Source organism: Miscanthus floridulus, chromosome 14 (assembly GCF_019320115.1).
Source record: "Miscanthus floridulus cultivar M001 chromosome 14, ASM1932011v1, whole genome shotgun sequence".
Lineage (NCBI taxonomy): Eukaryota > Viridiplantae > Streptophyta > Magnoliopsida > Poales > Poaceae > Miscanthus > Miscanthus floridulus.
Window position 1 is genome coordinate 18,450,067 of NC_089593.1, and position 13,618 is coordinate 18,463,684.

At 52.3% G+C, this 13,618-nt stretch overlaps 1 long non-coding RNA gene across 1 annotated transcript; it reads left to right on the top strand.

Annotated features, from left to right (window-relative positions):
- Positions 1–131: 131 nt before the first annotated feature.
- On the top strand, positions 132–13,568 carry LOC136505167 (uncharacterized). Its single transcript, XR_010771116.1, has 4 exons — positions 132–211; positions 2,003–2,144; positions 2,814–3,000; positions 13,292–13,568. It is a non-coding gene; the product is annotated as an uncharacterized lncRNA (long non-coding RNA).
- The last annotated feature ends 50 nt before the right edge of the window (positions 13,569–13,618 follow it).

Here is a 13,618-nt window from a genome sequence, read left to right on the forward strand (position 1 = left end):
TGTTGATGAACTATATCGTTTTCGTCCGTACCCCCATGATTGAAATCCTAGATCCGCCACTGTCGGCTGCTCCGACGATCCAGGGGAACGAACGCCGCGAAGAGGAAGGACCGTTGAAGGAGCTCCCAGCAGCCGAAGAAGCGTGCCCTCTCCCCGCGGCTGTGACCTACAGCATCTAGGGTTACGGTTCGAGCCTTCGAGCCCTTGGCCGGTATGCTGCGTCTCGCCCCTCCCTAACCTCATCTTGAAGTTGATTTGAGTTGGGTGACACATTTGGTGTTTGAGAATTTTGCCACATTTTAATAAGAATTTAGTTGGAGAGAGATGTTGCTATGCTGCTTGTACTATAGTTTTCTTTTTCCTTCTAATTATCACTGCAACAGTCATGAGAGGCTTTTGCATTACACATATATAATCATTACATGTATTAGGTTTTCTATGTGACCATCTTAGGTTTTCTACTATAGTTTGAATTATATTTGGCCATGCAGCCCGCGGCCCGCCGGCCCGGCCCGTGGCCCGTTGTTTTGGCCCGGCCCGAGCCCGACCCGGCCCGGTGGCCGCCGTGCCCGTGTCGGCCTGGCCCGAGACACCGGGCCGTGCCTGGGCCGCCGGCCTGGCCCGTGGCACGGCACGGGCACGGCACGGTGCATGATACGGCCCGGTCGGAGAAACGGCCCACGAAGGCAGGCCGCCGGCCCACCCCACGCACCCGGCACCCCTCTCCCCTCGTCGTATATAAGTCGTCCGGCCGTGGCGCATCCCCTCCCAAACCCTAACCTAATCCTCTTCGGCTCTTCCTCTCCCCCGCCGTGGCTCTCTCAGTCTTCCGAGTCCTGTTTCAGCTGTACATCTAGGATACTCAAAGATCGGCGGCGGCGCTTGTTGCCTGAGCATGTTGAGATGCTCACCTGCATCAAGGACTGGGAGCAAGGTGCAAGAAGAGAACAGCATACACCTGAGGACCTGGACCTTGAGGAGGCATTCAAGAACCTCTTCCTCGATGAACAAGGCGAAGGCAGCGTCTCCGGCAGTGTCAGCGGCAGCGGCGGTACTGCTGGTGCTGGTGCTGCTGGTGGATAGAAGAAGAAGAAGAGAAGATGAGAGGTAGTCACTCAACATTCAACTATTCAAGTTCCATTTTGCATCTTTTCTTTACATTCAAGTACTGCTGGTACTAACATTGCTTTGCTTGCAGGAACTTTTGGTGTGCTGGAGTGAGTCACTATGATCAATGAAGGAAGAACTTTGCCACTGATGACCTGATGTTGTAATAGGATAGAACTTTTGCTGTTCCTGGCTTCCTGTTGCTGTGATCTGTGAACTCACTAAGTCACAATGACTTTGCCACTGATGTTGGCTATCCTAATAGGATAGAACTATAAGACCTTGACATTTAGAGCTGGCTGCACTCTTTTTTCCTTTCTAGGGTTTCTCACAAGGGTGAGTTTTACCTAGAAAGGTTTTTAATGAGGCAGCATTGCACAAAATAGTTCATTCTGAATATAAGTTCATCATCATATGATCTGTCATCTGTGTGCTGTGTGATTGTGTGAACTGTGAAGTGTGCATCATGGGCCATGGGCCGGCACGGCCCGGTGAAAATAGTCGTGCCCACCGGGCGGCACGGCACGGCAAAACGGCCCACGGGCCGTGCCATGGGCCGTTGGCCAGGCACGAGCACGGCCTAGGCACGGCACGGCCGGCACGACGGCCCGTCGAGGCACGATGCCATGCCGTGCCGGCACGGCACGCCGGGCCAACGGGCCGGGCCGGCACGGCCCGATGGCCATCTATAGTTTGGATACATATTTATATGAGCTAAAATCCTCAATATATTTCCTCATTTAAACACTTCAGTAGCAAAGCTACTATGGTGTTATTAGATAAATCTTTATTTCACTGAATATTCTGTGGTAAGAGCAAAGCTACTATGGTGTTTACCGGCAACTTAGACATGACTCACTCATAAATATGTTTTGTTTTTATTTCCCAAAGCCAGGTTCCAACTTCCAAGTGAAGAAGAAACAGACCTTTCAAAACTGATTACTACTACGTTGTTCTATGGATAGTTTGACCACAAGTGCTCTAGCACTAATATCAAGGCTTAAATATTGGTGGACTGGAGCTTGGAGACTATCTTGGTGAGTTCATTGTAATGCAATCACAAGCTCCCATCCACTTCTCCATTTGGGTTTCAAATCCCCTAAGCTGTTGGTAAAAGAAAACCACAATGAAGGAAGAACGCTACAACTGTCTGATTTATGGACCAATTGGATAGAAATCCTTTAGAAAATAATAAAAATAACAAGTTCTGGATTATACCTATACTGATATTTTTCATTATTCAAGTGCCTGCAGTGAGGAGCTTAGTGTTTTGTTCCATCCACAAATGACAATAAGCTGCCCAATTGGTTTTCCAACCTCTTTTTCAAACAATGATTCTCTTAGGGCTTTGACAGTCTTCTTGAATATATATGTCGACTGACCCCAGTGTTCCTTTTAGATACCCTTTTCATAAAACATACCAATATGGTTTAACTCTTTAGTTCTAACCATTACAATTACCTGTAGATTTATTTGTCAGATGAACTCAAAACTAGGTGTCATTGGTAAAAGAAAAAACATTGATCCAAAAAGACTAAACTATATAATTGCTAATTGCTATGAACTGAGGTTACTACTTTTGCATCTTTTCTTGCCAAAAAAAGAGAGAAAACTAACTATTTGCATCTTGAGGTTACCATTACCACAAACTATTTCAATGTAACTATATAGGTATTATGGTCTCAGGTTACCACTAACTTTTTCAGGTTGCTACTTGATGCTGTTTAGTCCAGTTAATGAGATTGCTTATCCTCTTTCGGCACCAATGATAAACAGCCTGCTCCCAGTAGTAGTCGCAGTGCTCCCAGGAGCTTGGTGTCCATGGTGACAGGCGTAGTCCCTATTCTACACTCTTGACGATTGAAAGGGCTGATAACGACCTCCTGGCATGAGGTGGGGCTGGGAATGCTCGGCTTTGCTGAAATTATGTGCTATGTTTTCAGTTTTCAATGGAATATATTTTTTTTAACCGCTATGTTTTTACTGTTGGCCCACAGGATCACCGGCTCAGGTGAGTGAACCACTCACCAGTCTGGCCGAGCACCCACTAGTGTTATCGAGCACCCACTAGCCGTGCCGACCATGAACAAGCGTTGTCCATCCCCACGCACTATGGCTAGAGGTTGAAGAAGAGATAACAGAGCATACACACACAATATAAGACACCAGCGTTGGCCGAAGCCCTGTCTAGGAGATGACAAATCTGAACTCTGTTTACTGAGTTGTTGTGGTAGACTATTTATACAACTCTATCCATTTAGTCCCAGTACAGTTGCCCTGTTGCAACAGTGACTAGATAACATACAGGGCTGACCTCTGCGTCGGCCTCTGCATGTGGCTACAGTGTTGCAGGTGAGCCATGCAGCGCCTGCACCTGCAGCGCTACAGTATCACAGCAGGGGGCCTTTCACCGCCGCCTTCCCTTGTTGTGTTCACACAAGGTAGCAGTAGATTATCTAACAATCTTCTCCTAATTCTACTGCTAACCCTTGTACCCCCTCTATGCTGATCATCTCCTTCAGCTCCGTGAGTCGAACACGTCCGAGCGGCTTGGTGAGGACGTTCGTGAGTTGCCGACCAGTTTCGACGAACTCGATGACGATCTGCCCTCCATCGACACAGTCCCTGAGGAAGTGGAACTTCACGTCGACGTGTTTGCTCCGGTCGTGCAGAACCGGATTCTTCGCGAGGGCGATGGCGGGCTGGTTGTCCACCATCAGTGCTGGTGGGTGAGCTTCCACGCCGGTCAGCTCGCCCAGCAGCCGGTGCAGCCACACAACTTAGCACGCTGCTATGGCCATCGCTACGTACTCTGCCTCACACGTAGATAGCGCCATCACCTTCTGTTTCAACGACAACCATGAAATTGGAGCCGACACGAGGAAGACGAGCATGCCAGAGGTGCTCCGTCGTTCGTCGAAGTCCCCCGCCATGTCTACATCGCTGAACACAGTGAGCTGCAACCTACTCCTGCCGGTTTTTGGGAAGATGATTCCATGATCCACCGTCCCCTTGACATAGTGCAATAGCCGCTTCACCGCAGCCCAGCGATCCTCTCTAGGATCCCCCATGAAGCGACTGACGTAGCCCACGGCGAACGCAATGTTTGGCCTTGTGTGGACTAGGTAGCGCAAACCGCCGACGATGCTCCGGTAGAGTGTTGCATAAACCTTCGCTGCGGTGCTGGCCTTCATCAGCTTCAGCCACTCCTCCATCGGAGTCACGCATGGCTTGCACTCAGCCATGCCGCTCCGCTCCAACAGCTTGGAGGCATACGCGCTCTAACCGAGCGTGAGTTCCTCCTTCCCCTGTCTCACCTCGATACCGAGGTAGTAGGAGAGTGCGCCGAGATTGCTCATTCAAAAACGAGCCACCATCTCGCGCTCGAAGCTATTTATATCCTCCGTGCGCGCACTGGTGACGATTAAGTCAACCACATACACACCGACGACGAGCTCCTCCTTCCCCTGACGCCGCATGTAGAGCGCATTCTCGGTTGCGCACCTCTGAAACCCAAGCTCGCCCAGCGTGGCGTCAAGCTTGGTGTTCCATGCTCGAGGGGCCTGTCGTAGCCCGTAGAGCGCCTTGCGCAGTTGGAGCACCCTGTGCTCCTCACCCTTGATGGCGAAACCTAGAGGTCGCCTGACGAGGACCGTCTCCGCTAGTTCGCCGTTGCGCCAGTCTTTTGCTGCTGCTAAGGCTAGTAGCAAACGGACCAACTCCATGCGCGCTACTAGCGCAAAGACCTCCTCAAAGTCTATGCCCTCGCGCTGAACAAAGCCTCAGGCGATGAGGCACGCCTTGTGCTTGATAATGGCGCCGAGCTCGTCCCGCTTGACCTTGTACACCCACTTCAGGCTAATTGGATGACATCCTGGAGGTGGATCGACGAGCTACCATGTCTTGTTTTCCTCGATCACCTTCATCTCCTCCAGCATCGCCCGTCGCTAGTTTCCGTCCCGCTCGGCTAGCGCGAATGTGGGTGGTTTCTCTACACTAACGAGCAGCAGCTCTGCGTTATTGAGGGGCCAACCAGCCAGTCTTGAGGGTCCTATGTCGCCGATGATGTCATCCAGCCTGCGAAACCACACCTCCTCACCTTCGTGGAAGGCATCCACGAACTCAGTGATGTCACTTAGAGGTGAGGCGAACTCGATCGGCATCGATGGAGTTCCCTGTTCCACCGGAGTGCTCGACATAGCACCTTGAGTTCTCGGCACCCTGGTTGCAGTGCTCGGCACTACTTCTGGATAGCTCGTCATTACTCCTATAGTGTTCGGCCATACTATAGGAGTGCTCAGCCTCAGTCTTGGAGTGGCCGGCACCACTACAAGACGTCTTGGCTCCGCCACAGGAGTGCTCGGCACCCATCCTGTTGTGGTCGCCACCACTGTAGAATCTCCCAGCATCACTCCTAGCGTGCTCGGCATCCCTCCAGGAGTGCTCGGCACTCCTCCCGGAGTGCATGGCATCCCTCCCGAGGTGCTCGGCACTGCCCTAGGAGTGCTCAGCTCTACCGCTGGAGTGATCGGCACTCCTCCTGGAGTGCTCGGCACCTCTTCCCCAGCGTCTCCACCACCGTGGATCACTAAGTGCTAGACAATGAAGGTGCTGGTGAAGCCGCTAGCTTCCCCCGTGCTCGAACTGCTACAGTCCTAAGCCACCTTTTCATCGAACATGACGTCGCGCGAGACAAGCACCTTGTCTCCGCGTGGGTCATAGAGCAGGTACGCCTTGGTACCCTCCGTGTAGCCTAGGAACACCATGGGTGTGCTCCTGTCCTCTAGCTTGGTGAGGTTTGGCTTCATCTTCCTGACGTGGCCGATGCAGCCGAATGTCCGGAGGAAGGACACGCTCGGCTTGCGCCCACACCAAGCTTCGAACGACGTCTTGCCCGTCAGGGCCTTAGTCGGAGCGCGGTTGAGGATGAACATCGCTGTGGTCACCGCCTCACCCTAGAACCTTGCCGGCATGCCTTTGGCCTTCATCATGGATCGAGCCATGTCGACCACCGTCTGGTTCCACCTCTCCACCACGCCATTCTGTTGTGGCGAGTACGGCGTGGTGTGGTGTTGCCCCACACCCTGATCCACGCAGTACGCAGCGAACTCCACCGAAGTGAATTCGCCGCCGTGATCAGTTCTCAGCACGTGGAGTTTCTTGCCGTTCTCGGCTTCCGCGTGCATCTTGAACTTCTTGATCGCCGCCGCCGCTTTGTCCTTGCTCATCAGAAGTTGCAGCCACATGTAGCGACTACAATCATCCATGAGCAGGAGGAAGTACCGCCGACCACCGTTTGTAGCAGGCGTGATCGGCCCATAGAGGTCGCCGTGGACGAGCTCGAGGGCGTCCTTTCCACGATACTTGGCTGCCTTTGGGAATGGTAGCCTCTTCTACTTCCTGGCCAGGTAGCTATCACACAGCTCCCCTCCGTGCTTGATGTGGGGTAGCCCTCGACCATCTTCTCCAGCCGACCAAGCACGTCGAAGCTGAGATATTCGAACCAGGCATGCCACATCCATGGTTCCTCGGTGTGCCTTGCCGCTAGGCACACCGGCTGCTCTACCTTCAGGTCAAGAAGGTACAGCCGGTTTAGGGACCTCTTCACCTTGGCGAGAAGTCGCTGCTCCTGCTCCCTGATCCTAAGGACTCCATCCTTGATCAGTACCTTGCTATCGTGCTCATCTAGCTGACCAATGCTGATGATGCTGGAACGCAGCTACGGGATGTAATATACATCCGTTAGCGCGCGGTGCTCCCCGTTCTGGCAACTAAAGATGATGGTGCCACGCCCTTGTATTGCCACCCTTGTGTCGTCATCAAACTTCACCGTACTGGTAACATCATCGTCGAGCTTGGAGAAGGATGCCTTGGAGCCCGTCATGTGGTTGCTGGCACCAGAGTCCAGATACCACCGTTGCTCCTAGTCGGCGCCCACACGTCCGAGGTGGACTTGGGCGCGTGGTTCATCGAGGTTAACGGTCTTCAGGGCCTTCCTAGGTCCTTCCACCATCGTCGCCTCTTCCCTCTCCTCGGCCTCGACGTCGTGTAGTGCACAGAACGTCACCATCAGGATAGTGGCCTCATCCTCATCATCAGTTTGTGCCAGATGAGCCTCAGCCTTCTTCTCCTGCTTGTGATTTGGACACTCTCGTGCCCAATGGCCCATCTTCCCGTAGCGTCGATAGGCATTGGGGTCGACCTGCTTCTTCTTCAAAGAAGCCTTGCCATGGCGCTTGCCATCGCCACTGTGACTAGAGGAGGCTGCCTTCCTAGAGTTCCTCCGAGCATCCTCAATGGTGAGGGTGGATAAGTCCAGCATCGTCTCTATGGAGAGAGCGATCTGGATGTATTTTGCTGGCACGGAGTGGAGGTACTTGGAGACCGCCTCTTCTTTGTCGATGGTGACGCCGTGGCTCTTCAGCTTGCTAATGAGCGTCTGCAGGCGGAGGAAGAAGTCCTCCACTGTTTCACCATCCTTGAACTTGAGGTTGGCGTACTCCTACTTCAGAAGCTAGGCCATTGCCTTCTTTGCGCGGTCGGAACCGACGGGCATCGCCGCAATAGCCTCCCACGCCTCCTTAGTGTAACAACCCAAAAATCCACACACCAAAAATCACAACTACAAATTTTTTTTAAAAAACACCCATGTGATGATGAGTGACATTGTAGGAGCCAACCCTAAGTGTTGCATTAGAAGTAACCCAACTAGACAATTTTATGAGCCTGGAATGCCATTTGTTATCATGATTATTTAAATACTGACTAATGAAACCTAGCATACATTGTCAACTTAAATAGAGATTTGGATTTTCATTTGTTTTATGTAATGTCTAACAACACCTCTAAAGGAATAAACCTTAAAGTAATTATTAGTCAAGACCAAGAATAATTGTATACAAAATAGTAAATAAAGTTCCTAATATATATAAATAAAAGTGTTGTGGACCACACATCTGATAATCCAATGGATGAGATACACCAGCCTTGAACTCAAAATTTTCAAAAACCAAATTTGAATTCAAATGAATAAGAAGGAAAATAAAAAGAAAATAGAAAAAGAAAAGGAAGAAGAAGGCCTCGCAGGCTGGCTCAGGCCTGCTCGGCCCAGCTCACGCGCGTGGCAGCCGCCCAGCCCAGCTCATGCGGCCAGCCCAGCAAACCGGCCTAGGATGCCACTCACGCCCACGCGCCCGTCAGCCCCGCCAGCTGTCGCTGCCACTTGGCCCCGCACGTCAGCCGCGCGCTGCTCTCCCGCGCGCCCTATCTCTTCGCCGCAGTCGCTGCCAATGGACCCCACCCGTCAGCCTTCCCCTGTTCATCTTCTCCACGCCATGCTCAACCGCCTGCCGACCGGAGGCCAACAGCGATGGCAGAGCGGGCCAGGGGGTCACGCCTAGGCCATGGCCTTGCCCCCCCTTGGCGCCGCGCCCACGCAAACTCCGCGCCAGCCACCCACGCCCCGCGATGCCGCTCGATGCGCTCGGCGCAATCCCCAGCCGTCCGCCTTTGGAGCTTGGAGCTCCGGCTATAAAGCCATGACCTCGGTTGCCCTAGCGTTCGTCCCATCGCCCGCCGCCACTTGGTGGCCATCCACTGCGCACCCAAACCAAGAGGGGAGGGAGAAAGGGGAAGGAGAGGGGAAGCGCCGAAGCCGCTGCGGGGGAGGAGGTCGTCGGAGCCGAAGACGACGCCGTCGTCCTCATCGCTGACGCGGGCAACGCGCCACTACACGGCTTCCGGAGCTGCACGGCAGCAACTCTCCACCGTGTCACCATCCTTTCTTCCATGCCACCAACGGTGAGCCTCCCGGTCTCCCCATTGCCGCCGCCGGACATCACCTTGTCAGCCATGGCGCTCCACCCCGGGAGCGCAAAGGCCAAGGCCATCTCCAGTCCGTGGGAACACTTGCACCCACGCGCACACCCGTGACCACACCATGACCACCCCACCGAGGCCCCGTAGCACACCCGCGTGCCTCGCTGTCGTCTTCATGATCGCCATGGCCGCCGGGGAGCCCCTAACGGCCACCTTGAAGCCGAAGCCCCGCCTTGAGCCCTGGACGCGTTCGCCGTGCACCCACGAATCCGCTGAAGCCCCTGTCTGCCCAGTCAAGCCACCGGAGAGCCTGCAAATGTGACCTCGCCACCGGTGAGCCCCGGCCGCCACCTAGACCCCACCATCGCAGTCGCCGTAGCCTAGGGAAGCCTTTCCCCTCCCCAATTGGACACCAACACCGCCACGGGGGCTCACCAGCGAGCTCGCCGCTGGCAGGAGCACCACCGCGGGAGAAATAGGGGAGCACCCCCTCGCTGGCCACTCGTGCATGAACCCGGTGCACGTGAACCACAGACAGAGAAGAGAGGAGTGGACGTGGCTCACCGGAAGAAGACGCGGTCCACCGTAGACCGGCGCATCTGTCCACCGTGGACCGTGAGCCGTGGACCATGGCCTAGTGGAGGCCCATGGCCGGGACGTGGCTGCGTCACAGCATGCCACGTGTTCGGCCCGGCCCGGCCCAGACCGGCCCAACCCGAAGCCCGTTTGAGACCCGGCCGTATTGGCCGTTGACTGGTCAACGTTGACCATTGACCTGGCCCCACATGTCAGTGACACGGACACTCCGGACCCACACGTCATGCTGACGTCACATGGGACCCACATGTCCGAAGCCCATAGCCAGGGTGACGTCATGCTAACGTCACGATGACATCAGCAGCTGACGTCAGCAGCCCAGGCCCACATGTCAGAGACCCTGACCGATGACCATTGACCATTGACCGTTGACCCACCGTTGACTGACGTTGACTTTGACCGGACCCACCTGTCAGTAACCCAATAGCCTCTGGCCCCACCGGTCGGAAATGACGACGTTGATGACGTCATGCTGACGTCAGCTGGACCCCACCTATCAAGATGATGACGTCATGCTGACGTCAGCATGCCACGTGGACCAGTCGTTGCGTGACACGTGACAGCTCAGGATTAATTCAGCCTTTTTCCATTTTCAGAAATAGATTTAAACTTCAGAAATTTATAACTAATTCATATGACCTCAGAAAAATACGAAACCAGGACCAAAATTCATCTAAAATCGAGCTCTACGCAATGAACCTATATTTGAGTGCATTTGGCTCTTTTGAATTTTCATTGCTCCTTTGTGCTATTCTATAGACGTCGCTAAAGCGACTATAATGCGATCGTTTGCAGACTCGGAGGAGCACCTGACGGACGAGGATCATGAGTACCGCGAGGAATACGGAGACGACTACACTGAAGGTGCCATATCCCACCCAATTTCGTAGCACCTATTACGCATGGCTAATATAGAACTGCTATTGCTATATTTTACCGCTACAATCATACTATGATAGGACTTGCATGATAGTATGCTTACTTGATGGCCTTTACCTTGACACAACCTTACCCCTGCATACCTTGCTATTAGGCTAGACACACGCTCACTGCTATATTTCATTACTTGTACTTCTACTACGCTTATACTACATTAATACGTGGTGTTATCCGAACTATGGGGAGAGTGCTGCGTGTGTGACTTGGGTGTGTGGAGGGTGAGGGTTGTGTCGACTAAGTTGGAATATACGACGAGCCTGGGGCAAGTCTTGCCATGGGGTGCTACCTGGGCACCCCTGGATATGGATACCTGTGGTGGGTAAATGGTATATGAGGTGGTCCTGGGTGTGAACCTGTGATGGGAGGAGCCCGGGATGGAGGTGCTGTGGTGGCACGGTAAACGGAAACCCTGATGGAGACATTCTAGCTTGGTCAACCCTAAGGACTTACTAGTACTCAGATTCACCGGGAAGCCTTACGTACCACTCGCCCTATATGGTGCGGGACGGCCGGACTACTTGGTAGGATATTGCCACTACTGCTAGGATGATAGCGGATAGTGTAAGGAGGTACGGGGCGCGGAGGATTTCCCCCACACCCTTCCGAGACTTCATGGAGACCTTGTGGACCCGGCTCATGACTCACAGTTTCAGCCACCCCAGACTAGACTTGGGGTGTACCAGGGCTGAATGGTAGAGTGGCATTATCCTAGGCTAGCGGCCAGAATCAGCCTAGTTGACGACGGTCAGCGAGGAAGGTGGATCTTGTGGTTATGTAAAACCTCTGCAGAGTGTATGGTTGATCGATCGATACATGTGCCGACTTGTCGGCTATGGACCTTTCCTGTGTTTTGCTTAAACTAGATAGAGAGATGAGTCCTTCTTTTTTCCCCCTAGAAGTGAGTGTTCGGTCGTAGTTAGGGGCTACGGGCCTTGAGACAGTGCCGAGAGGGAGTTGGCCTGTCAACTAAGCGATGGTATGGTGATGGTGTGGAGATGGTGGTATATCGATCCCAGGATCGAAACCTGGCTCTGGAAAGGGAATGGGGTGGAATATGTGTGGGAATGGTGTTAAAACTTGACTATACTGTTATATACTTGATATGCTAAAATACATAGGAAACCCCAGCCTTATAGGTTCCTTTTGACTATATCCAACTTGCATCCAATTTCCACAAAGCAATGCTCATAGGGTTGGGAGTGGCCAGTACAAATCGTATTGATAAATTTTGGCATACAGGTTCTGCTGAGGAGTATAGCTCTGAGGAGTTTGACGGTTGAGGGGTTCGTGCCTACGCTCGAGTTTGGCGATCTTATCTTCAAGCTGTTCTGAATGAATGCTACTTTTAATTCCGCCAATGCGGCGATGTAATAATTTATATAATTCCGCACTATTTGTACTCTGATATTATCGTTGTATGGATGTGATATTCGACTGGAATTTGGGTAATATGATCTACCACGGTCTTATTACACTTCAACTCTGTGGATTTCCCTTCGCGGAAATTGGGGTTGTTTCACTTAGCAGAGCTCTTTGCTCCCAATGGCTCCCAATACTCCACTGGTACAGCAGCGAGGATAGCCTCCAACGCTAACATGTCATCTTTCTCATTGTCGGTGCCCTTATCAACAGCATTCCTAAGCCGTTGGGTTCTGAGCTTGACCTTGATGGTCTTCGACCACTCTCCATAGTTGGTGCGAGTCAGCGTCGGCCAATTGGTGTCACTGACCTCCCGCACCGTGCGAACAACGACCTCCGATCGTGGCTACGCAGCCACAACAGTGCCACTGCTGTCGCCCATCTCCGAACCGCCTATCATCGCCAGCGGTTAGTCTGGCGACAGCGCTTGTATGGCTCTGATACCACTTGTTGGCTCACAGGATCACCGGCTCAGGTGAGTGAACCACTCACCAGTCTTGCCGAGTACCCGCTAGTGTTGCCGAGCACCCACTAGTCGTGCCGACCACGAACAAGCGTTGTCCGTCCCCACGCACTATGGCTAGAGGTTGAAGAAGAAGGAAGAACAGAGCATACACACATAGTACAAGACACCAGCGTTGGCCGAAACCCTATCTGGAAGATGGTAAATCTAAACTCTCTTTACTGAGTTGTTGTGGTAGACTATTTATACAACTATATCCATCTAGTTCTAGTAAAGCTGTCCTACTATAACAGTGACTAGATAACATACAGGGCTGACTCTGCGCCGGCCTCTACATGTGGCTACAGTGCTGCAGGTGAGCCGTGCGGCGCCTGCACCTGCAGCGGCTACAGTATCACAGCAGCGGGCCTTTCGGCGCCGCCTTCTCTTGCTGTGTTCACACAAGGTAGCAGTGGATTATCTAACATTTACCTTTTCTGTTTTCACTGGAATATATTTGACAAACAAATGTTTTACTTTTCAGTTATCAATGGAATGCTCTATCTGAATGTAGTTGCTGAAATTATGTGCTTTGTGTTTAATTTTAAATGAATATATTTTCTAAACAACTATGTTTTTGCCTTTACAGTTTCCAGTGGAATATATTTGAACAACTTTTTTTTGCTTTTTATTTTCAATGGAACGCTCTATCTGAACATAAATGTTATGTTCATGTGCTTCAATTCCATGAAGTATTCTCCCCTGAAAATGGATGCATTTCCAATTTACTGTTACTTCCAAAGTCATATACACTTATGAACCCTTCTGATTTGGGTTTCTTTATGGCAACATTTATACAAGAGATGAACTATAGTGTAGGTTAATGATATCAACAAGTTTTGGATTTTTAGCTCAACACTACAGTCCTTTCGATGCAAAATAAATTAACTGCTATGTGTTCTTGGCCAGCAATGTGTGTAGCGCACGTACCGACGGCCGTGTGGGCGGGGACGTGGGCGCGTCTGCCGTGGCCCTCCCGCCCGCGAAGACAGGTCCAGCGACAACCAAGGTGGTCGACTCCAGCTTCTATGAAGCAATCTCGTGGCCGCAGCGCTACACTTGGGCAATGACATCAACGAGGTCGGCGTCGTGGCAATGCCGATGGTGCTGTATGAGCCGGCCATAGGCGATGCGTGCACGTCCACGTCCAGTGGGTGGAACAGCAATGCGCTGCCCAAGAGGACCAGGGACCGCTTAGCTGATAAGCCATGGCTGAAAGTACTGTTGACTGATTTG